At 39.5% G+C, this 24,267-nt stretch overlaps 1 long non-coding RNA gene across 1 annotated transcript in view; it reads right to left on the bottom strand.

Annotated features, from left to right (window-relative positions):
* Nucleotides 1-24,267, bottom strand: part of LOC135312021 (uncharacterized) — a 41,991-nt gene that overhangs the window by 15,311 nt on the left and 2,413 nt on the right. The window lies entirely within an intron of this gene.

The raw sequence follows: 24,267 nt of genomic DNA, 5'->3' as shown, positions 1-24,267 counted from the left end.
TGTTAATGTCATAACTTGGCTGACAATATTTGTGATAATTTGACTGATAGTATCATGATCTGATAATTTTTTTCCACACATGTAAGACTTCCCAACTCCATGGCTTTACAATTTCTACTACACCAGGAGAAAAGACATATCAGAATGCTGTCAATTTCACCCTGGCAATTTCACCCTCCCCAACAGCTACTGAAAGATCATGAAGCATTTCTGTTTTGAGCTAGGAATGAATCATGTATATAGAAGTGCCATGGTGTGCTGTTTTGGGCTGGGATAGAGTTAATTTTCTTCATAGTAGCTGTTATGGGGCTATGTTTTGGATTTGTGCTGAAAAGTGTTGATAACAGAGGGACGTTTTCATTATTGCTGAGCAGCGCTTACACAGCGTCAAGGCCTTTCCTGCTTCTCACCCCACCCCACCAGTGAGTTGGCTGGGGGTGCACAAGAACTGGGAGGGGACACAGCCAGGACAGCTGACCCCAACTGACCAAAGGGATATTCCATACCATATGACGTCATGCTCAGCATATAAAGCTGGGGGAGGAAGAAAGAAATCGGGCATGTTCAGAGTGATGGCGTTTGTCTTCACAAGCAACCATTATGCATGATGGAGACCTGCTTTCCTGGAGATGGCTGCACCTGCCTGCTGATGGGAAGTAATGGATGAATTCCTTGTTTTGCTTTGCTTGTGCACGCAGCTTTTGCTTTACCTATTAAACTGTGTTTATCTCAAGCTTTCTCAATTTTACCCTTCCAATTCTCTCCCCCATCCCACCAGGGGGGAGTGAGCCAGTGGCTGCGCGGTGCTTAGTTGCCAGCTGGGGTTAAACCACGACACATGGCTTTCCAGATCCTCAGATCTTTCTGTCAGGCTGTCAGATGAAAGGGGATTTGAAGGTGTGTCCATTTAAACACTTTTCAAAAAAAAATTTACTAATTATATTATTCAGTAAAAGTATTACTGAACTCTTGAAGATTTCCTGCCATTCCCACAGTTGAACATTGTAGTTCCTTAAGAAATACCTTCAACAGAGATTTGGACCCAAAGACAGTCAGAAACTAAAATAATACCAATGTATGATTTTTCCAGGACAGTCTCCTCTCAGCTGATCAATGAAAATTATTATGTGGTAAACATAGCGGGCAGAGACTATTTGGCAGCTCAGGACTGACCTGTATATTTATGGTTTAAAATGAAGGTTGACAAAAACCATCCTGGAGCTGGTCCCTTGCCATTTTTCTACCTTCTCCTCTACTGTTTCTGTTTATAAAGTTACATGATATATACATCTTAATTGTTCTTCAGTCTGCCTCCAACATGATTACAACTGTCAAAAAGATGTCAGAGCTGTATTAGAGAGCCTAGATGTTGACTGCAGATGTTCACACAAGTAGACTGAGAACTCTTCTCTGATTAGCAAGCTGGGTTGGGAGTACACTCACATGGCTGCTCCGTGCTGAAAGTCATAATCTCATCTTGCAGGATCTATTTCTAAGCTGCTACTGACTTCATTTCCCAGCCCCTTGTTAGGGGCCTATGTGCATCTTGCAGATTAGAGGCAATTCTCCCTCCATAATTCAGCATTCCAAGGAATCTTTGTACCTTCTTATTTATCTATCAGAGCTATGTTAGTGATACCTTCAGCTTTATTGTGATCTACATGTATATCTCTTCCAGGTATGTTACTTCCATCACACAGGATTTAAGTTTTCTTTAGTTTAGTTCTGGTTCTCTCCATAGTTGCCCTGTGCCTCCAGACATGCTCAGCTAGTGTTTTTTCCCAGATCAAAATGTCATTCCATTAAACCTTCATGCCTACCATTCCATCAAAATATTGATGATTTTCCCCATAATACACCCTGGGAGCGGAATACATACCAGTTTTACTTGCTGTTTTTGCCGGACTGAAACTTTGAGCTCTGCATGATTTTCTGCCTCAGGTGGCTCATAGTGGTTTGGATTTTCTTATGTCTTCAAGTTCAGAGCACTGACCATCCTCCATAGTATTACTGTGGACTGGTTGATTTTCTTTGCCTGGTGAACTCAAAATGTTTCATGGGGGTTAATTCTGTCTTTTTCTGTAGTAGCCCCCAGAAATTTTTCATTCTGCTCACAGATTCATCTCCTCCTGGGAACATATGTAGCCCTTAAAAACTGTACTTCAGCCCCAGTTCTGTCCCAGACTGCTCTCTGTTTCACCTTCAGTTTGTATTTTTCATTGTTTGCAGTTGTGTGATGCCATAATCTTCAGATTTCCTTATAACAGTTGTAGCATTACTTTCTTTTTGTCTGAGTTACACAGAAATTATTAGGCACATTAAAGACAGCTATTCTAGAAATAGGGCAACCTTCTAACTGATTTCCTCTGTCACTGGCATTCTAATACAGATGCTTGCAAGCACAGTGTGACATGCTATTTAAAACTTCCTGTGAGTTTTCCAACTCTCCAGAGAGTTTTGGCTCCAATGGATCTTTTAGTTGCTCCATTCTTTCACTCCAACTCTTTTCCTTGTTCCATTTTACAAAGACCAGGAGGTGATCACCAGTCATTCAGAGCTTACCATTCCCACTGGAGTTCTGCTTTATTTGATTGGTTTTGCCAGCTGCTTTGTGCACAGTCAGAGGGAGCAAAGCAGTAAGGGCTCTTGCCATATACCAGGAAGGAATGCACAACTGCTGGCATGAAGGAAGAGGTGACAAAAGCCCCTGGAAGCTCTGAAATGAAGCAAGTAGGGAATGGCAGCTCCCAGTGGGTGATGGAGAGTATAGGCGATTAGCCCCTAGCTTTGACGCATGCCCTCAAATCAGTAAAGCGTGCAGCCCTTGGTGCCTGTTGTTTCACGTACATCATAAAGAAATGTGCTTCACAGCCCATGCTCTGATCAATCACAAAAGAGCCAGGCATTCAGCTGCTACCATCAGGGCCTTGTAGGCTCTAAGAACCCTGACCAGCTTCAGCTGGAGCCTCACCACAGCCTCTGGTCATTGGCCCAGGAGCCCCATCTCAGCCCAGCACACCCACTTCTTGCTGGGTTTGAGTCATAGGAGTGTCTGTCTCCACTCTTGAGTTTGGCCTTGTTTCCTGGGTGGAGCTGGGATGTGTGTTGTAGGTAGCTGGTCTCCAGTCCTGCCTCCTGGGTGGACTTGTGACCGACAGCACAGCCTTGTTTCCAGCCCTGTGTCCAGCCAGACCCAGGACATGGCTTACTTTCTCACCATGTCAGAGGCTGTTGATGGACCCCATTTCAAACCTCCAGCTCTACTCAGCCACCTTGGACTCTGGGGGATGGTACACTGTCAGTGAGGGCCTGGCCTGCTCTGGGGTCAGCTGTGGCTCCTGGTGTGACCCCTGGTATGGTGTAGCCCTGCTCACACTGCTTCCCAACAGCTACAACCTCTTCTCCCTGCAGAGAGAGCAACCTCACACCATGGCAGTTCCTGATAAAAGACAGACATAAATTGTGTAGGTAATTCAATGCAAGGAGTCTGATCTCCTCTTATGTGACCTTTACTTACCCTGGACCTATTCAGGGGCCACAAAATGCAAATTTTCATCTGTGCTTTTTTCAATGAAAAGACTTACACTTGCCACATTGGATGACCCAGAGTCAGATTGACTGGTCTGTACTTTCCCAACCTTATATCAGAGGGGAATATACCCTAAACATGTTCAGCTCAAACACTTCACAGCTGACATGTGCTGAGCTGAGATATAACAAGATTAAAACTAGCTGAGGGAATTGGGGAGGCAGGAGAAGTTCCATGACAACTTTCTCAAATGCAAAACTTTAGTCCAAGTCCCCAGGGAAGACTGTCAAGTCTCTCTCCACAAGCACAGAAAGGAAGGGAAGAAAGCAAGCTGCTGTCCTTGATGTAACAGCATCTGGAGAAGTTATACTAACAGCTGAGAATAGTTGAGAGGAAAGGCACATAATATGCAACAGGTTTTTCTAAATGTAGTTGGGAATGATGTTGCAGTATACAGACTTCATATATAATAGAGTCTTAAATAAGGCTTTCTGCTGGGATGGGTGTTTGCCCAGCAGGCAGGAGTCACAAGCAGTTAAACAGCCATCCAAGACAGGAAGGAAAACATACCCCTCATTACAAATATTACATCTGAACATTCAGTTACAGAGCTACCAGAAATAACAGTACACACAGTAGCAGTGGAATTCTGCATTTAAACACATAGTTTTCTGCTAGTAGGGGTCTACAAGTTTTCTCTGACAAGTAATTAAAGGCAGTCAGCCAGATAGGCTGCTATTCCAGTTAAGAAATTTTTACATGAGGTTTACTCTGAAGCCATGTGAAACACTTTGATGAATGCCAAAGGAATTAATAAAGATTTTCCAGTTTGTTTTTAATGTAGGAATGTATTGGACTGATTACCCATAATATTGGTGCCTCAAAATAGGACACTGGCATTTCCATCTGATGATAACACCTGTTAATATTTCTCTAAAGCATTTGTTGATTCAGCCTTTCATCATAAGCAATAAAACTTGTGAGGAAAGAGTGATACTGGTAGTTTTTATTTGTGAGATTCCCCTGTGTGTCTGTTTTCAAACTGAAAAGTATGTGAAATTCAAACCTTTCTGTTTCCTTTCTAAATTAATTCTCATCTGGAAGAAATTTTTAATTCTGAGTTTCTAAAATAGACATTTAAATTTCTGTGAGTGATTTTGTTTAAGAACATAATTATAAACAGTTCTGTCCTTGTGCGAAACAGTGAAAATATCACTGAACTTCTGTATTGAAAAAGCCAAAAAAAACCCAGAAAACAAACAAAAACCAAACCCAACCTAAAGAACCCTGCAAATTACTTTTCCTGAAGTCTATAGATATTAAAATAACTGTCATCTATTAACATTAAAGCAGTATAACCGTTGTCCTAACTGAATGCATGAATATTTCTGAGTTATTAAACTTAAACCCAGGTTTTCATGCCCTTCCTTGTCAGTTCCTAAGTTTGCTATAGGATCTATCAGGTACTAATAACAAAACAGGAAAACTAAGTTAACTTTTACTTATTGTAAGTTATTGTGAAATGGCATTAGCAGATGGGGTGGTTTCTACCCTTATCCCTCCTCCTCCCCCCCGCCTTGTCTTTGTAAAGTTTCTCATCCTAATGCTTTGGATGTAGATACAATAATTTTAATATACAAAGCTATTTTTATGCATGTCTACATGGCATTAGATCCTCGATAGCAGTTACTGAAATCTGCATTTCTAGTTACTCAGGTTTTCCTACATTGTAGTCCACAGAAATAATCTGTGCAAAAGGCACAAGCCTCTTAAAATGTAACACAACATTATTCTACCCCATGTAAAGGCTGAGGGCCAGCTTTATTCCATGGGAACTTGGTGAGGAGCTTGGCATAGGCTCTCTGAGGAGCTAGTTAAAACTTGATTTTTAATGTGGTGGCACAAATTAAAAACCAAATTTTTCATTGTTTTACCAAACTAGGTGAAGTGTAAAACTCCATTTTATATTACACTGGGGATCAGGTGCCTGAAGAGATAGCAAATAAGCACTGTGCTAATAGTGGTGAAACTGAAAATTTTTTTTATGATGGATTTGTTATTCTCCTGTCTACCATGGATATAAACAGAAAGAGAATGTAAGATTTAGAGCAGGGGAGGTGGAAATAAAAAATCCCATTTATTTTCCACTGAGTTCAAGGCAAGAATCCTCTACTTCTTGTCCATTTCTTTAACTTTCCATTTCCTAAGTAGAATTCACTGAGTTTGTTTGTTCTTTGCAGGCAAAAATTAACCTTGAGACTGAGGTTCCTACCAGCCATAGAATATCTCCCAGATAAGTTTTAACAGATGTCCAAAAGTGGGGGAAAAGGGGCCTTCTCTGAATTGGCCTGACCCTGTTACCACATTTTCCAGAATATTAAGTAGCCACATAAGTTACTGGTATAAAACATCTTAATATTTCTTTTTGTTTCTGCGTGCAACCATCTTAGTCATGGTATCTGCATGATCTCTAATTATAGGCCTCTCTTAAACAGATAAAAGATGAAATTCAGCATATTTTCTCACTCTTCAGTGACAACTGTAGAGCTGGCGTCAGGAGAGTGCTTAATCCCAAGTCTTAGAGCACCACCTTCTGTTCGCTGCATGACTAATTTGAGGAGGTGGGACTAAGACACAGTTGACCTAAGCAACCGAATGTCAGGCCTTTGTGGAGTGTTAGTAGAAGGAAGGCAAACCAATGATGGAATTAAGCATCTTCGTTTTCTTGGCAACCTGAATTTCTGAAGCAGTGTTCTGCTTCCCTAAACACTGAAGGAATCAAAGACGACTGTCGTTAGTAATGGTTTCTTTCGTTGAAGGGGATTCATCTGAAAAGCTTCCTCACATTGCTTTTTCTTAGGGCCAGCTTACCAGATCCTATTGCTGGGATTTTTTTGCTGACCCCTTAAATTCTCACCTTAATACTGCAGTTGCAACCACCCAAATACAGTTATGCAAATCTTTTCTTGTGTCTCTGAGTCTTGTGCAGTACACTTGTATTGTCAAATAGCTTAGCTCTCTGTCATTATCCCAAGTCCTGTTTCATGATTATCCTTAGTGCACTTGAATTACATTGTCACAACACAGTGCTGTCATGACTTCAGGTATTATGAAGGGGTGGGAGAAAAGGATTATTTTTTTTTAATTATCTTGTCGCCACTACTTTGGGGCCCAGGTCAAACACTATGTATTGTGGCTGTTCTGCTGCAAAAAGAGCCCAGCCCCTTGAGCAATGTGGATTCAGGCCACTCTCCGGTGCATGGCTGAGATAGCCCCCTGAGGCCAGTGCCCTGGGCAATGTAAAGCTGCAGCACTGGAGGTCCCTCTAGGCTAAACAGATGAGCCCCATTTAGCTCCCCTGGGGTGGCAGAACTCCCGCCATTTTGGTGACCTGCAACCAGAGGGCAGCTATTGCCTCGATATTAATGCAAGTCCATTTTAGTGGGATTTAACAGGAACTATAAAAGCACACTTCATTTCTTGCAGCTTCACAGGCTCCTCATCATGTGTCCATGTGACTATTACTATTCTTGCAAGTCATTAAGATGATCTTTGTTTCCTAAATGACAGCAGAAGACTTTTGATTCTTTCCTTCCATCTGTGCACATAAGAGGATACAAAAGAGGCATGACTCTCCTCCTCCACTGAAAATCATTCTCTACAGAGAATCACTCTTCAGTCATTTCCCCACTCTTAATACAGCACTCATCTTTGTACAATTCAGCACCTGATCCCCAGCAGTCCAGGATGCAATTTCATATTCCACGCAGCTCTCTGCCACTCTGCAAGTACATATGCAACACACACAGGCTCAGTGATGTTATCACACCAGGCATCTTCTCTCCTTTCAGCAGTAATGGGTCCAACCAAATTCCCAGATCCAAATAACACAAAGTACTCCTTTTCATGAATTTCACCTAGTCTGTTGTTGCTTTGAACTCGAATAAACCAGTAAGAAAAACAGAGCCCTACACCACCATACTTAAAACAGGCGTGTCCTTTTGCACCTAAAGCAACAGAACTTTATTAGGAAGCTGTCAGATACAGACAGACAGATTCAGGAGATTACAGTCGCATAGGTCAGCGGGAGAGAGCAGCAGTAATAAAGAAGACAGATTATCTGTGGTACTCCCGACTGTCACTGCTATACCAACAAAGGTGCAAGTGCTTCTACCACATCTGGAGAGGCTAATACCTTTGTCCTGGAGGTATTGCCTGAATGTGGAGTTACACTGCCCTAGACAATGCACTGTGAGGCATAGATGGGGACAAATGGGCCCCCTAAAGTCTCTCTGATGCACAGTGCTTCCTCATACTTTGTGGTGCAGCAGGGACCTTTTTGCTGCTGTAACACTACATGTAAAAAAAGTGTTATAGCAAACATTATGCAGTCACTTACTGCTAAGATCGACCTCTTTCATGCTCAGTTAGAACATTTCTGCTCTCCCAAGAGTTCTGAGAGACACACTGTAATAAAGACTATTGCAGGAAACTTCTTTAATAATGATCTTCCTCTTTTCTGTTCTCCTAACATGAGAGAAGTGACATTTTTCCTTAATAAGAAGGACTGGAAGGGCTGAACCAAACCAGTCCCCAGCACCATAGCATGATGGTGTTGCTGTTTCAGTGGAAGCTTTGTCTCATTGACAGTTGCTGTCACTAGCATCAATAATTTAAAGCCACAGACACTGTGAAGTTGTAAATAATTTAAAAAATATAATTCATGTCCATTCTTATTGCTGCAGCTCAGTCAGGATCCAAACTTTTTTATACCTGTGCTTATACTAAGAGGCACATACAATAGCCAGCCTGCAGCAGTTCCTTCGAAACAGCTCTTACTATTTTTATTTAGTTAACATTTCAACATTTTGTTCTTGAGAGCAAAGGCTCTGGCATACTGTAGCATATTGGAACAGCAGGTTCTGAAGTTATTTCTGTTAAAAGGTTCCCTAGATGAATGGGAGCATCATTAAGTCATAGAAAAACCTTAAATAAATAATAATTTGACAAAAAAAACAGAGTTCTCGCTGCTTGCCAGAATGTTATACAAAAATACATTGAGTTGAAGTATGATTGAGATGTGCTGCACCTAACAATTCTTTCTCCAAGAAACATCAAATCAGAACAACATCAACAAAAAAAAGCCCCTCATTCTAAAGTTACCTGGGACTTAAGAGTGCTCTACAGGATTTTTTGCCCCTCTTCATGGAATAAGAAAGAACACTGGTTGCAAAGAAGCCTTGTAAAGTTTTCCTTAAGGACAACTTTCTGACAAGGACCCTTTCCAATAGTTTCAGGTTTCTTTCCTGATATGAAGCATTCATAAATCAGATGCTAATTAGTTTTCGCAGTTTAAAAGCTATGGGGCTAGGTAAGTCTCCCAAGTGACAGGTGTTTTTGAACCACAGACATTCCAGTATTATTGAGATATATTGAGGGATTACTTCTTGTTTTGTAAGAGGAAACATCAAGAATCAGTGCAGTCGTGCTCATGAGAATATTCCTGTCACCAATGTAATTTACATGCATTAATATTTTTTGCCTATAGGGGTAAGGTTGCTTTACTGAGTAAGGCCGTTGAACTGTGTTACTGATATACTCTTTTTTCTGAAGATCATGAAAGTCGTCTGGTACAGGCCTCATATAGGGTTTAGAAAAGGTTTTTCTTGTTTACTTTTTTGTTTATTGTCTTCCTTTTCTTTTATAGAAGGAAGAAAAAGTTTAATAGGCTATCCTTTGGGTGGAAAAATCCTTTGTCTCTGGCAGGAAGTCTTTGCTGCATCTCTTGAGTTGCAACAGTAAGTTTCAGAGCCTGCAAAAGAAAAAGTGGCTTGTGTGCTGACTAGCTGTAGAAAAAGGTAAACTAAAATATTTGCAAAGGCACAAGAAATCCCTAGATACAGAAAGGAAGAAAAAAAAGTATTCAGGGTTTCTAAAGAAGATTCAGTCTTTATTGTCTATAAACTTTTTCCATTTCCAAACTCTTTTCATTCCACTTGTTCTCCCAGCAGCCTATGCAGAAAGCTTTCCCTTTTCACCAGTAACATCTCAATCCTGAAGCAGGGTTGCCCTATACCCTACCTAGTAGGATCAGATTAGATCATGGGGGGTGGTTTTATTTATCTTTATATAATTGAATGGTTTTGTTAATTTTTTTAAACAATCCATGTTCTTGGTTACTCTTACTGAAATTTAATCCATAGTGTGGCCTACTCTAACTAGGCTGTTGTAACTCATGCAGAGTTCAGCTATACTTTTAGGTACAGAAACAGCCAATAAGATTCACATCATCCAACCTTCCAGCTTACTTTTTTATGCATTCAGACTTCCCTGAAGTAACTGGAAATCTTCCTAGTTATTTCATTGTATGGGGTCAGGATTTTTTTTTGTTTATGTGAGCAAATGCAAGTTTACCTCTGAGTCTTGAGTACCTTTAGTGCCAATAGAGGAAAAAAGGACACTTCTAGGCAACAACTAGCCGTGTCAAAAATCATGCCTTTAAATTGTCTGTTTCTACCTAATAGGTATAAGGGGATCCAAGCTGACTTCTTCAGATGTGTAAATATCTATACAGAAGAAACATAAAGTTGTGTGAAGTGAGTCATATCATGTCCCTGTCATTCTGAAAGACATGGGGATCTTCCAAAAGACAGACCAAAACCCATGCTTTAGACTCAGCCTTCAAACACAGGCAGAGCACAGTATGATTCCTAGTGTCACTCACACTTCTAGTTTAGCCAAGCAAAACTTTGTATAACAAAGTCAAACATACTTCTACAGCAGATGGATGGGCAGGACCTCTTCAGTCAGTCAGTACTAGTCTGAGTATTATGAAGAATAAGACTCTACAAATCTCAGATTTCTGTACATCAGAATGGCTAGACAACTTTGTGGGTGCACCGAGAAACGACCCTGGGTCTTCAAAACTTAAACTAATTTGCCTTCTATTGGAATTTCTGGATGGTGTCCTCATGTCTTGCCCTTTTAGAATTAAAGAGCTGGTTCTAAGCACCTTTACTCCCCTTGTCTTTAGCAGCAATTCAGGCATGGTGCCAGCTGCAAGGCACAGTAAGTTTCAGGCACCACTTTCTTACCAGACTAACCACCAACAGACTGAAATGAGAGACCACAAGGCTAACTCTCCAATAGCACATAATGACTAGCAGATATACACTAGTATCCAAGAGCGGGGATGTCTTAGAAAATGGACAAAACTATCATCATCTCCTAGCACATGATGCTTTGTGTGTTACAGGTGACTAAGGGTTAACAGTCTGGATCAAATACACAGTGAAGTTTCACTACGTAATGTGATCAGCATTAAGATATTCTTATAGAGTATGAACTTCAAAGTAGTCTAAATAGACTACTTTAAGAAGGTTTTAAAATATTTGGATCAGAACAGAAATATCCAGGTATTGCAAACTGGATTTGCAAATCTACTGTCAACATCCATTAGGGCTTCCAAAGGCAACTTTTAGCTCCTTTAGCTAGGGAAATGCTAAACACTTTATTCGAGGTATTTAGGGACAAATAACATTGAGCTACAGAAGTCATACAGCTCCAAGAACAACCGAGTGTGATCTCTAGTTGCCTCCTAGAATTCTTGCACACGCTTGTATCATTATCTGGAAATACATGCGTAAATTAATATATAGATCCACATGTCACAGAAATTTCAAGGTCTGGGGCCCTCAGTATACATTTGATAGGTCTTTCTTATTCAGAATTACTAAAGACTCATTCCATGCTGCAGTAACTAGAAATCCTTAAATTAGCTTTTTCTATAAATGAATGTCTGTAGCAATAAGCATGGAAATCTTTTACTGAGTTATATAGTAAACCAGAAGAGGGATTCATGGTTCTAATGAAGGATTCTATTTTCACCACCTTGGCTCCCACATCACTAGTCAGATATTTTTCAAATGACATCAAAGAATTGTTTACTATTTCTTTGAGGAGAAAAGAAGTCTCAAGACAGGAAGGTACTAATTCTAATTAATCACATGGCTAAATCTTCTTTTCACTGCACATTTACACACAGGATACAGAACTTTCTTTTTCTAGTCCCATTTTTCAGGTAGTTAATTAAAGGAAAAGGGAAAGCTTTAAACTGGCATTCCCCAAACTCTTCCTGAGTGTTCACTCTTTTACATGTTTTACAAATGTCCAAGGCTCCAACACATCTGTCCTTGATGAACAAGAATTCCCACTGAAACTTCCGCTGGAGGAAATCATGCTTTTTCTACAAATCATAGTAGTGAGCACTGGCCAAGCAGAATAGCTGTTGTACTCTTATTTACAAAGTTGCTTGCATAGCAATGGTAGATTAAATAACATGTATGTAAGCAGCCCATTAAAGTGTTATCAGATCCTACTATATCTTATCATTAATGTGTAACTGGCCTAGTTTTACCCTGCATTACTTTGTATATTTACTTTGGATGTCATGTTTGGAGTTCATTGTTAGCTTCCACTGCAGCTGGAGAGAACCTGACATCTTAGGTGTCTCTGGGTGAACATTGCATCAATTACACAGTGTGATAAGGTTTTTAACTTAGGTGTTCAGGAAAAAGCCTGAAGTTAGCCTGGGTAAATGTAAGCTTTGGTGTCCTTAACTACTTAGTAGGCAACAGAGTATAGAATTGGTATTTGACAGTACCAGGTTCCTTAGATATTTCCCTAGAAACATCCCTTATTACACCTTCAGCCCACCACTCTACTCCCTCAGGGGACAGAGGAACATGGTGCTCTTTCAATCTTTTCAGTCACTTCTCTGAGTCTTATCTGAGTTAGAGAAATATTAAGAAGAAGCAAGAGTGAGAGGGAGAATGGACAGAGAGCAGGATCAAGACAGGCAAGTTCAGATTTGGAGGCCTTGGGATGAGACCTTTGAGAAAAAGGGTTTTTTAGCTGAGAAACCTGAGAAACTTAACCTTTGGAGGTAGAGAATGTGCAATGAAATCCTTTATATTGTATGCTTGTCTACACACTAGAGTAGTTTCTCCATTTCCAAAGCTTCAATAAATAACAATACTTACTTACCAAGAGCACTGCTTTTCAGAAAGTTATTTCACGTAAGTAGACTAATATTTCTCTACTTCATCCATATTCTGACTATGACACCTACAGGCCAGAGGGGAGCTGTGCAAGAGTGAGGATTATTTTTAGGCAAAAAAAAAAAAAATTTCTTGCCCACACCATCACAAGAAATTTATAATGAGGTGTATACCACTTGCGTTACTGAGCTAATAACTGTACTGAATTCACATGCTATGCTGTTTTTCTTTTCATTAAAAGTGAAGCAAACAACTGCTTTCCTAAATCTCTCCAACAATGTCTTTAAAGGCATAGCCGTAGATTAGTGAGACAGAGCTTTACAAAAGGATTGTGTAATTCCTGAAAACGCTATTCACTCTGAATAGCTACATTGTTCCATATAAGAATGTACAGATATTAAAATATAGTGCTTTTCACCAATGGCTATTGAAAAATTACTGCCTGAAGAGAATTGTGACAGTTTTTATCTTCCTCAAATTGAAAGAGGCCAGGAAAAAAAGGAGTGTTTGCAACAGGGCTGTAATTTCTGTTTGCCACTGGGTCCCACAAAAACAATGAATTTGAGTTGCCTTGGGCTGGTGAGACATGGTGCCCAACCCAGCTGTGATTACATCTTCAGTAGTGACTCTGTGAAATGAAAACTTGTTCAGGAGAACTTGAACACATGGAGAGGGAGGAAAGGTGTCAATACAGGATCAAGAAATAGAAAAGGCATAGTAAAATTTTTACCTGCTGAAGGCCAAATACATCTTTTCAGGAATGTCACAGTCATGACATGAGTTCCTTAAACATGTGTCACATTACTGGGGAAACTACTTGGATAATACAGTACGTGTAAAAGCTAGAATAGAAAAGATCAACTTAAATTAACACCAACCACTATCTGCTTTTCAGCTCTTAGCAATGCACAGTATTGACATACCACAGTCTTAATCAGTCTTCAGAGCTGCTGTCCGTACTTCAGATACACCAAAACTTTTGTACTTTTTGCTGGGCGTGGCAAAATATCTGGTGTCTCTTTTCAGGGTTTCCAAACCTCCCAAAATCTTCTTGCTTTGTCCCCCCTTCTTTCTTTCATAGAACAGTTTCTGATTCTTTCTAGGTACCCCATAGTACTTCCCAGTGGGAAGAACCATATCCTGGTTGTGAACATAGGAAGCTTATTTTAACCTAGTCTGTGAAAGAAGTGGAGACTCCAGCCAAAGCTCTGTTTATTTTAGTGAAAGGTTTCTAACCCAGATTGCCGTTAATATTTCCATTACCATGTGACTTAAGGAGACAGATCTAAAGGTTATTGGATGTCTTTCACTACCAACTCCATCTACTACCTCCTCTGGTCACTCTTGATTTAATTCAGTTTACCAGAAAACAATTTTCCTCTCATAGGCTATACCAAATGATTGGTAGCATTGACTCCCATTTTCACTGTTAAACTTTAACATAAGTACTGTGATGTAACTAATTCTTATTTGCATTGTCTCTTTTAGAGACAATGGTCTATGGTCCCTAACTCTATTTATTTTAGCTTTCCTTCAGCATCATGCCTCAAGACTTACTGATTCACAGTTGAAGGAAAATAATTCAGTTAGCTTCATGACAGAAACAGAAGGGCTTCTGGAGTTAGTATTTTCACATCCTGTGTTTATTTAAGGGTATTCTTTATTTTTATTCTCTCTATAGATATTTATGGAGCTGGGTTAGTTATATTTTCATTTGACTTTGCATGAAGAGCGTATCTGATTATTAGCTGAATTTTGCAACATTAACAGACCCTGGAGTTTTTCATGCCAGTTTCTATGTCTGAACATGGAAGGATTATCAGGGTATCTTATAGCAAGATGTCCTTTTGCTGGAAGTTTGTCAAATGCTTTTCTGGCATCTACTGTGGGAAAACTCTTCCTTGAGGGTGTATGACCTAACTCCTGTTCGTAAGACTTCATCATTAAAGACTGAAAATACTATTCTGTTATCTGAAATGAGGAAAGAAGACTTCTCATGCGTTCCAAAATCTTTGTATGCCTTTCCTGTTCCAGGAAGGGATTCAAGGGGGAGTGGGAGGGTCAGGGGTAAGATCAATACCCGCCCAAACAAATAATACCATAATGTCAGTGTCCCTCCCTGGAAGCCAGGGGCCAAGTTTTGTTTCTCATGCAAGAAGACAAATTGTAACACTGATTTCTGCAACACTCGACAACGAGGACTGACCTTCAGCCCAGTGGATCAAACATGAACAAGTCTACAATTCTGAGGAGGAGGGATTGAAACGGTAGGCAGATGCTGCTTCTTATAATGCTTCTATATTACACTTCTAATACAATGTTAGGCATTCTGGGCTTCTCTACATAAATGTCTCAGGCAATGAGATTTTAATAACTTGTTTAGAAGAAAAGAAGTCTTGCTACTAAAAAAGTTTTCTTAGAAACTGACTTTCTTTAGCTTTTTTCCTAACTTTAAATCCCCAAGTTCAAGACTAGGAACGCAGCAAGGTAAGCATTTTGGTTGAAGATCTTATCCCTAGAACCAAAATCCAGATCAGTTCAGGATTTTCTCTTAAACTATTATTTGTAATCATAAACTGCTTTCTTTACCCTAGCAATCACTTGTCTTCTGTGATGTTTAATATTGCTCAATTTCTTCTTTCACTTATCGAGCATCTTCATCATGCAGACACTCAAATCTGAGATTAAAAAAAATTTCCTAAGAAATACTATGACAAACAAAGGCCATCTGGTAGGCATAAACATAAATGAGATGCAAACCAAAAATCTCAATAAACACTGAATCACCATCAATCCATACATGCAAAGTCCCAAAACAACAGAATTATTTTGCAGTGAGTAATGTCTTGCCAGTGGGATAGTCTGCACAGTGTGATTAATTTTCACAGTCTAATGAGTTCCTCCCACCAAAAAAAAGCCAGTCCAAATTTATTTTGCACTATCAGTCTTAAATTTCATTCACTCATTTACTCTCAAGTACGTTTGTTGTGATTTTTATCTACAGCACTGTACTGGGAAATGTGTTTCATATGCATACACAAATTCTTGTTATTTTAGCTTCAGAATCTGTAAAGTTCCTTGCTGTCTGTTACAGACGGGGAAAATGCATACAGCAGGAAGACAGTGATGTGGTTAAGGTCAGGCCACTACTTCTGATCCAGCAAAGGAGGAGTAACTCATCAATTACCCACAAAGATTTGACTGAAGGTTCTTTTTGTTACAGACATAAAATCCTGCTGAACAACCCACACCTTATAATTAAACATCGAGGGCTAGCCTGTGCCCTGCACTTGGCTGGTGCAGATGGGTTGAAATCCTGCCTACTGAGTCAATGAATTGTTGAATCAACATCAGCAAAACCAAAGTTTCACCCAAGGCCCACGCCTTGCTATCACACCCTGCTGCCTGAAAACAGGGCTTGAGAGCTACTGAAGGTATGACCTGGACTTCTTGCAAATCTGCTAACAGCTAGTTGAAAGGAAAGACATAATAAACTGTTACCCCCTGTGTACTCTCCTCCCAGGAGGAAGGTTTAGAAGGCAGCAGCTAATCTGCCAAAGAGAGGGTTTATTCTCCCTTCAAGGAATCTTTCTTTTTCCATTCCTGACAGTCATCTCAAATAAATAATGATTTATCTACTGTTCTTCCATTTTCTCTCAATGCTATGACTGCAAAGAAAAATTTTAAAGTTTAAAAATTCAAATTTCAAAATTTAAACCAAATAAAGCCCACAAAACTCCCATTACAAGTGTATACAGAACAAACCAGGGAATGGATTTAATTTCAGGAGCATTTCAAATGACAGATCATTTTAAATTATTTAGTGATATTTAATGAATGAGTGATACACACTATTACATTATTTAGCAGCAGAGTGCTCTTTTGAAGGGCTTCAGATTCTGTAGGTATTTTTACACAGTACCTCTACTTTTTTTTTTTTTTAAAGGACTAAATACTTAGGAAATGCCCACTGAATGGAGACAGCATCTACCATCTACCTCACTCTCTTGATTGGGTTCAGCTACTTTGAATCTACTGATTCCTAACCAGGTACCGACACAGAATCTAAGCCTACAGTAGCAGCTGAGACTGTCCTTCCACTGAGCCAGATGTAATGTGAAGTGTTAGGACCTTTTCTAAGTTCTCAGCTACAGAAGCCACAATAAACTTTCTTCATCCGACTAACGTCTCTGCTCTCACCAGAAGTAAGCTCCCATTCTGGTATGCTGCATAACATTGATGTGGCATCTGCTGTGAAATCCCACTGGCAGATGCCCCTAATTTTTACCATGTTTTTGACACATTTTAGAAATGGGGTGAGCTGTAAGTGCAGAATAAATTAATAGTTTCTTAGTGGTTATCCTATAGTCCATAATCAACTTATTCCACAATACCATCCCTAGCACAGCTGAGCTCTAAGGCTACATGGTCCCCACAGGTGCTACATACAAATGTCAGAGATAGCTCTAGAAGAGGATTTGCCCCACAAACAAGAGAGAGCTACCAGAAAGCCAGGTTTTTCCCACACAGTCTGCACTATGCTAAAAAGAGCATTCGGATCATTGTATATTCAGTATTTTAAAATATCTTCTGTAACACAGTACTCCCTAATATGTTACCACATTCTTTTCCCAATGCTTTTCCCCAAGAAACTGCATTAATGTGAAGGTTACGCTCCATGTACTGTGTGCCCCATATCATTCTTCCTAGTCTCTACAGGTAATACTTGGTTTTATTTCCCCAAGTGAGGCAAGATTTTACCAAAGCTGCCTGTTTGCTCTCTTTATTTTATACCATGCCAGTTCTTGTACACTAATTTCAAACACTTTTGGGGCCCCAGTCTTGCAGAAGGACTGCTCCCCTATCTCTGATTAGAGCTGGTTGCGTCGTTCTTACAAATCATGCATCACGGGAATTCTCATCCTTTAGTATTAAAATTAATTATTCATGTGCCTTACAAAATAAGCAGTTTTATTGCTGCTGATTAAATAATATGCCTAAAATACATTGTTTGCAATATTTTTTGCCCATCAATCATTTCATGAATTATTCAGAAATATTTTGTATTACACTGTCTCTGGCACTGGTTGGTTGGAATCAGGGAGATAGATAAATATCCCCTTAACGCATTCTCCCTCAGCAGAGATTCGGACTGGGAGATGGGGGAGGTGGTGTGGGTCGCTTGCTATGGATGTTGTGGGAAATACCAAGAAAGAAAAAAGAAAAAGAAAAAGAAAAAAAGAAAAAGAAAAGAAAAGAAAAGAAAAGAAAAGAAAAGAAAAGAAAAGAAAAGAAAAGAAAAGAAAAGAAAAGAAAAGAAAAGAAAAGAAAAGAAAAGAAAAGAAAAGAAAAGAAAAGAAAAGAAAAGAAAAGAAAAGAAAAGAAAAGAAAAGAAAAGAAAAGAAAAGAAAAGAAAAGAGAAAAGAAGGAAGGGGAGGGAAGGGAAGGGAGGAAGAAACTGAGATTAGATGCTTGTGACTCTAATTACAGTGTGATTTCTTTCTTTCCCCTTCCTTTCAGAGAGAGAAGGTGCTGCAGTTCAGTAATGAATTTGCTGTACACTGAATCCAGACTGAATCTCCAGGAGAGGGAGACAATGAATAGGCCAGTAGGAAGAACAGAACGTTGATGTCAATTAAACCGAAACCATGAAACGAAGGAGAGGTTTCAGTGGTTGTTCTTCATAGCCACTTCAGTTTGGTATGCAAGGGAATGCTTCCATTTTATTGCAATAGTAAATTTCAGAGTACAGAGAGCGAGCGAATATTGGCGTTTCAATCAGGGCAACTTCACACACACATGCGCAGCCCACTCAACTCTGTGTTGAAAGCTTTATGAAAGAAAGCCTGTAGGATATCCAAGAGATTACTTACAAGATTCTAAGGGATAGATTTTTGCGAAACCCTTATAACACAGCCTGGTGCCCTTGTTGAAGTGAATTTGAAATATGCCCCTGAGCTCCTCAGAGTCTGCAGACAACGCTCACAGGTATCAGGGTATACATGCATACCTACGTTTATTACAACAGAGAGACATACACTTGTTTCAAATACAAACATAAGGTGTCAGTCTTTGAGATTTTAAAAAAAATCAATGGTGTTTTTAGAGGCTACTATTAATTTTCATTACCCCATCAGTCATTCAGGAAACAAGGTTTGTCTGTGTTGCTTTAGCTTCTGAAAAGAGAAAACAGCCATTGCACAGGAAAATGGGGGTAGGAGTGACAGACAAAGCAAGGTTTCACATTTTCAAGTAATCACAGACTACACCATCTTATGCCTTAATATATTCTGAGAATTTTCTTGAGAAGCTAATATTGCATGAGGATAAAAAGTCGTCCTCAGCACATTAGTAACATATTTGCACTCTACTTCTTTCCTTGATAGAAAAAAAGGGACCTATTCCACACATGCTAAGATAATTTTCAAAGGACCTGCAGATTCTCCTTGGCCAAATTATTAAATCACAGTCTCTTTAATGAACTGGAAAAGCCTCTGCGAAATATTGTGATAAAGGGGGTTCATCAATAGAATACAATAGTTCACAAAAAGAAAAATTTTAATTAGTTACATCATGCAGAAAAAGTCCTTAAAATGTAAAATTTTTATAAAGTTCTGGGAACAGAACTGATGGTTAATTTCAGTTTATACCATGTTTATAAAGAGCAGGAATAGACCCCGGTACTAATATTCCACACACTGGTGATATTTTAAAACCTTACAATATACAATGTGATCAGTTATCAATTGCAATTAAAATTACAGCACAGTTTGCATTTTGAGATGTATTTTTCACGTCAGTTGAACTATCCAAACAAAGCTACTGCTGTGAAATAGGTTTCTCAGAGGAATTGATATCTGTATGGGAGTTAGAAAGAGAAATGAGTGAATCCTGGTTTAGGAAGAAATAAAATGAAATAGCCCATTTCTATAAAGAGCTTTTTGCTGTCTCTGTGCACAAATTGCCTCAAATCAGCTTCCCTAACATTTCATCTCCTGTAACTTAGAACACCTGTCATATTGCCATGGAATTTGATTCCCAGCCTTCAGGTGGTACTGAATTCATTCTGATTTTGCTACGTAATTGCTGCATTACTTGTAAAATTGTTTAGTCACAATTAGTCAGCCAATGCATTGAGTCAGTGACAAAATACAATACATAGTTTTGCTGAAGGTGTGACCTCATTTATTTCACAAAATGGAAGGATAGTTTGTAGATTTTTCTAGTTCTTTGAAGAACTTTGAAGCTCTTTATTGAGATTTAAAATATGAGCCACGCCTGCCTGACATATCCTGCTGAGCCACTCTACCCATTGCAGCTTTTGGATGAGCAAAGAAAAGTGGCTTCGGACTTTGAATGTATCATATGATTTCTCTAAAGTCAGGGCTTGAGCTTGTAACATGACCACTGTTGTTTCAGTTTTCTTAAAGAGCTAGCAACTCTGCTGCTGCTGCTGAAAATTTGATGAGAAAATTCACCTTCTCTGTGATCCTGCATGCTGAGAACAGCATTACCCTGAGTGCAAACCCATAGAAATCAATAATTGCCTGAATAGCAATGTGCTTCTCATCATAAATCAGGGTGACAGATACTGACCATAATAATTCAATGAAAAAAAGTCTCTAACGTTACTTGTTTAGATGGTGGTTTATTGTTGGGTCAGATGAATTGCATTTGTTGGTTCCTGAGCAAAATACAAGGGAAAAGTATAGGCAGGTAACTGCATGTAAATGTATATTGTCCTGTGAACTAAATTTGGAGACTATGAGTAACCATGCTCAGTCTTTTCCAGAGTAGCAAGTAATATTCAAGACATGCCACGTGCAATAGTTGGTCTTGTTTAAATGTCAGATTCCCTGTTCTGTTAGGTGCATAACACCTGCAGTTGCTTTTGAAGGTAGCACCTTCCACTGACACCGATGATAATTGCAAAAAAGATGAGCATATCTGTACTTGCAGGCCTGAGAAAGTAACCCAGGAAAGTGGCAAGATCACATTCAAGGGGAGGCAGGAGAATAAATTCCTGACTATTTAGCTACATGCCATCACCTCCAGGTGGCTGAGCGTAACTCTGAGCCAGGGCCATAAGCAAAGTGGTACTTGCTCTTCCAGCATTAAGAGGATAAGACTAAGAAGGGGAGAAAGAGAGAAGCTAGGAGAAGGGAAAGTCACTGCCACCTGCCCTGCCAGGGGTGCTACACTAACATCTAACACCCCACCTGGCTGCAGCAGCAGTTGTAAGGTAAAAATGGGCAAAAGGGACATAAATATTTTACCATGCCCAGCAATATGCTGTCCTGGGCAACTGCTTTGTCTCACATAGCAGGGCCCTCCGCAGAGAGCTCCATAGCAGTTTACAGGTGGCAATGGCTCTGCGGCGGGCCGTAGCTCCCTGTTGGAGGGAACCATCCCCAGAGTATAGCTGGTCCCGAGAGGCCCAGCAATGCCAGCTCACTTTCTTCCACGGCTGAGGATATGAATTGCCCAGCAGCCTTTGTGCTAGCACAGCCAAACAACCAATTATACACTGCAGATATGGCATACATGCTGTACTGAAATTGTTCACAATCCACACGCCATTCAAAAGCCACCATTTAACCACCCTTGTCATAACCTCAAACTTTCAGAAACTGTGCATTGTCACTGAAACAATTGTTTTCTCATGGTTTCAAGTGCCAAAGAAAACAGTGCACACCACAAGTTTTATGCCTTCTAGCAGTTCTATTCACTTCAGACAACTGGATCAGCATTGTACAGCTGCTATTCCTGCAGTTTTTCATCATTTGCCTGAGTTTATACAAGGGATAAAACAGAGCGGGCAATTTGTTTCTTAGCCAAAGGAAAAGAGCTGGCATTTCTCTGTCGTTGAAGCAACGTAAGCGTGACAAAAAGTCTGTGTGATTTGACCAAAGATGCTATTCACTGGGGAAATTCATAAGTAGAATACAGCATTTTTCTCAGACTAATTACATTTACAGTAATTATTTGCATATTATGATCAATTATTATACCAAAAAAAAGGCAGCTCTGCATCAAGAAATGTAATCAATAAGGTAGAAAACCTTATTGAAGGATATCTGAGTCACAGAGCTACGGGGTCCTGATTTATTGATGATACAATCCAGTCAGACTCATCACTGATATTACAATTGCAGTAGACACATGATTCAGATACACAACTAAAATGTAGAATTTATTACATTTTCTTGTCCTTATTGACATAACCTTTTTCTGTTTATGTGGAATTTCACACTGTAGAAAGCTCACTGTCAATAGATTGAAGACAATTAGGAATATTTCTTCCTTGCTTCTCTGTTGTATATTCTAAAAAGGACAGTGTAGTCCCATATTACAGTCTGTTCTGGCAGCATTAACCTTGAGCTGGAATGAATATATAGCTCATTTTTGATCTCAGCAATACCACCTTTCTTGCAATGTTAGAGTTGTTACTGAAGTTCCAGAATGAAAATATGGACTACATCTGGGGACAAAAAAATTCACGCAATTGAAGAGCAAACCAAGGAAAATGACAGGTTGAAGGGAACTGCGTTGGTGTTAATAAACTGTACCTGCTGCTCTGTTCAGTACTCAACAGTTCAGAGTAGAGGTTTTCAGACTGCAAGCCTGGCTTCCCTAGGGACATTCAAAGCAAGCCTGGGGAAAGGAGGGGATAAAAAAAAATATTCCTTTGCTTAACCACTTCCACTTATAATTCAGGACAAGCCAAATTGCTGGAAGTCCATGGAATATTCAGGAAAGCTTTTTTTCTTTTCTTTTTTTTTTTTTTTTTTGCCAGGATCTGAAATGATAATGATTCTGCAAGCAGGAAAACTGCCCTGTTGTAACATTTAACTATCAAAGCTCTGTGCTTTGGTAATAGATGGAAAAGAAGAGGCAGAAAACTATCCTGTCCCTTGAAAACACTTGTGTGAGAAGTAATTGCAAAATGGTTATTAATATTTCTGTGGTGCTTGGAAGTGAATATTAGACATTTACCCATGATATATTCATCAATTTCTGGTGCTTTTTATATTCTTCCATTTTTTTGTGACATTAAATGAAACATTTTGACCCACAGTGTTGTGTAATATTATCGTATGTTATTAAAGAAGAGAGAAGTGATTTCACAAAAACGGGGAAGTCATTCCTATGTATTACTTACCTTCATCACAAGAGAGCAATAGGTTTTTAGTAGTAAATTGCCTTAATATCCTCAATGAGAGATGTTATAGGAAAACACAGAAATGTATGTTTATTACCATGCTCTGGTAATAATAGTAATTGATCCTAGAGGTTTATTTTATCCCTCCTGTTTAATTTAGGGTCATTACAAATTCAAACTCTTCTGTTGTGAGCTGCAATATTTAAAACCTCATTAAGCCTATGACCTTGCAGCTAACTTCTTAGCTCACTGTTTCCTTCTCTGTGGTAGGTCTGGAAGCAAAGGATTTAAGCACTGGAGGTCACTGTATTATTATTGCAACATACAGCCAGCAGTACCCAACCCCACCACCACTTGCATGAAGGAAAAATACACAGAGAACCAAGACCAGGACCGAGATGTAGGCTGCATGTGAGCATGAGTATGTCTTTCTTGCTGCCGTTGTAGGCAATCCTACCAATGCCCTGTTATTCACCATATTCAGGAAAAACAGCCTAGATCTGACGAGTAGAGCCAGATATCTGGAAAAGACTACAGATCTGACCGTAGGCAGAATATGCATTTTGGGAGGGACTTACGGTTTAAGGCTCTCCAGAAACTTTGTGCAATGTTTGGTGACAATGCATAGACTATCTTTATTAAATACTGATGGTTTTCATTCTCCTCACGTTTCAATAGCTTACTCTTTCCCATTATGTTTTAGTCTTGTTTACTACAGAGAACAAGTGAACAATGATTTAAGTGTTCTTGAAATGAATCCAAATACCATTTAAGAGCTGCGATTTCTTAAAAGGATTATATTATTCCCAAAATTAGAACCAATGAAATGTGATTCCGTCGGTCCATGACAATAAGCATTGTATGACTGGAGAAAACTTATGGTGTAAATAGTCCACTACCCTGAACCTTTCACAAGCCTTAGCTCATCTCTGCCAGAGACAGCAATGCACAGCAACGGAAACAGCCCTAGTGAGAATGTGATCATCCTGCCCCACAGAGTAGCCCAAACACAGCACAAGTCCTATCTATGGTAACCAACTACCCTTCAAAAAAGCTTGAATTCTTGAGGGGTCTTTGTGCATTATGATGAAATCCATTGGTCACTCCCATCAGTTGGGGTTTGAGGCACCGATGACTTAAAGACAAGAGTGTGTAATAATGATCTGAATGGGAGCAATGCTTTATCTAAAGCATTACAGAGAGGTCTAAAGAAGCCCATGCCACTATCTTAATATATTTTACTTTTGGCAATCACTCATGGCTGATTGCTTAATGGCAAACCTTACCACTAAGACGAAGCTGACAGAAATAATTTGTAATGATCTCCTGCAACCCCTTGCTATCCTTAAGCTCTGCATGACTGTGTACTGGACCCTCTGGAACCTCTCCCCAGTACTAAAGGTGTGTAGGAAGTAACTGCTGAGCCAAGCATGTTCATGGCTCAGAGGTACCTTTGGTATAACAGATACCATAAGCCTAAAATTAACCAGTTTTTAATCTTAGATATGGCAGTGAGA

This window comes from Phalacrocorax carbo, chromosome 2 (assembly GCF_963921805.1).
Source record: "Phalacrocorax carbo chromosome 2, bPhaCar2.1, whole genome shotgun sequence".
Lineage (NCBI taxonomy): Eukaryota > Metazoa > Chordata > Aves > Suliformes > Phalacrocoracidae > Phalacrocorax > Phalacrocorax carbo.
This window is presented reverse-complemented; position numbering and strand designations above follow the sequence as displayed.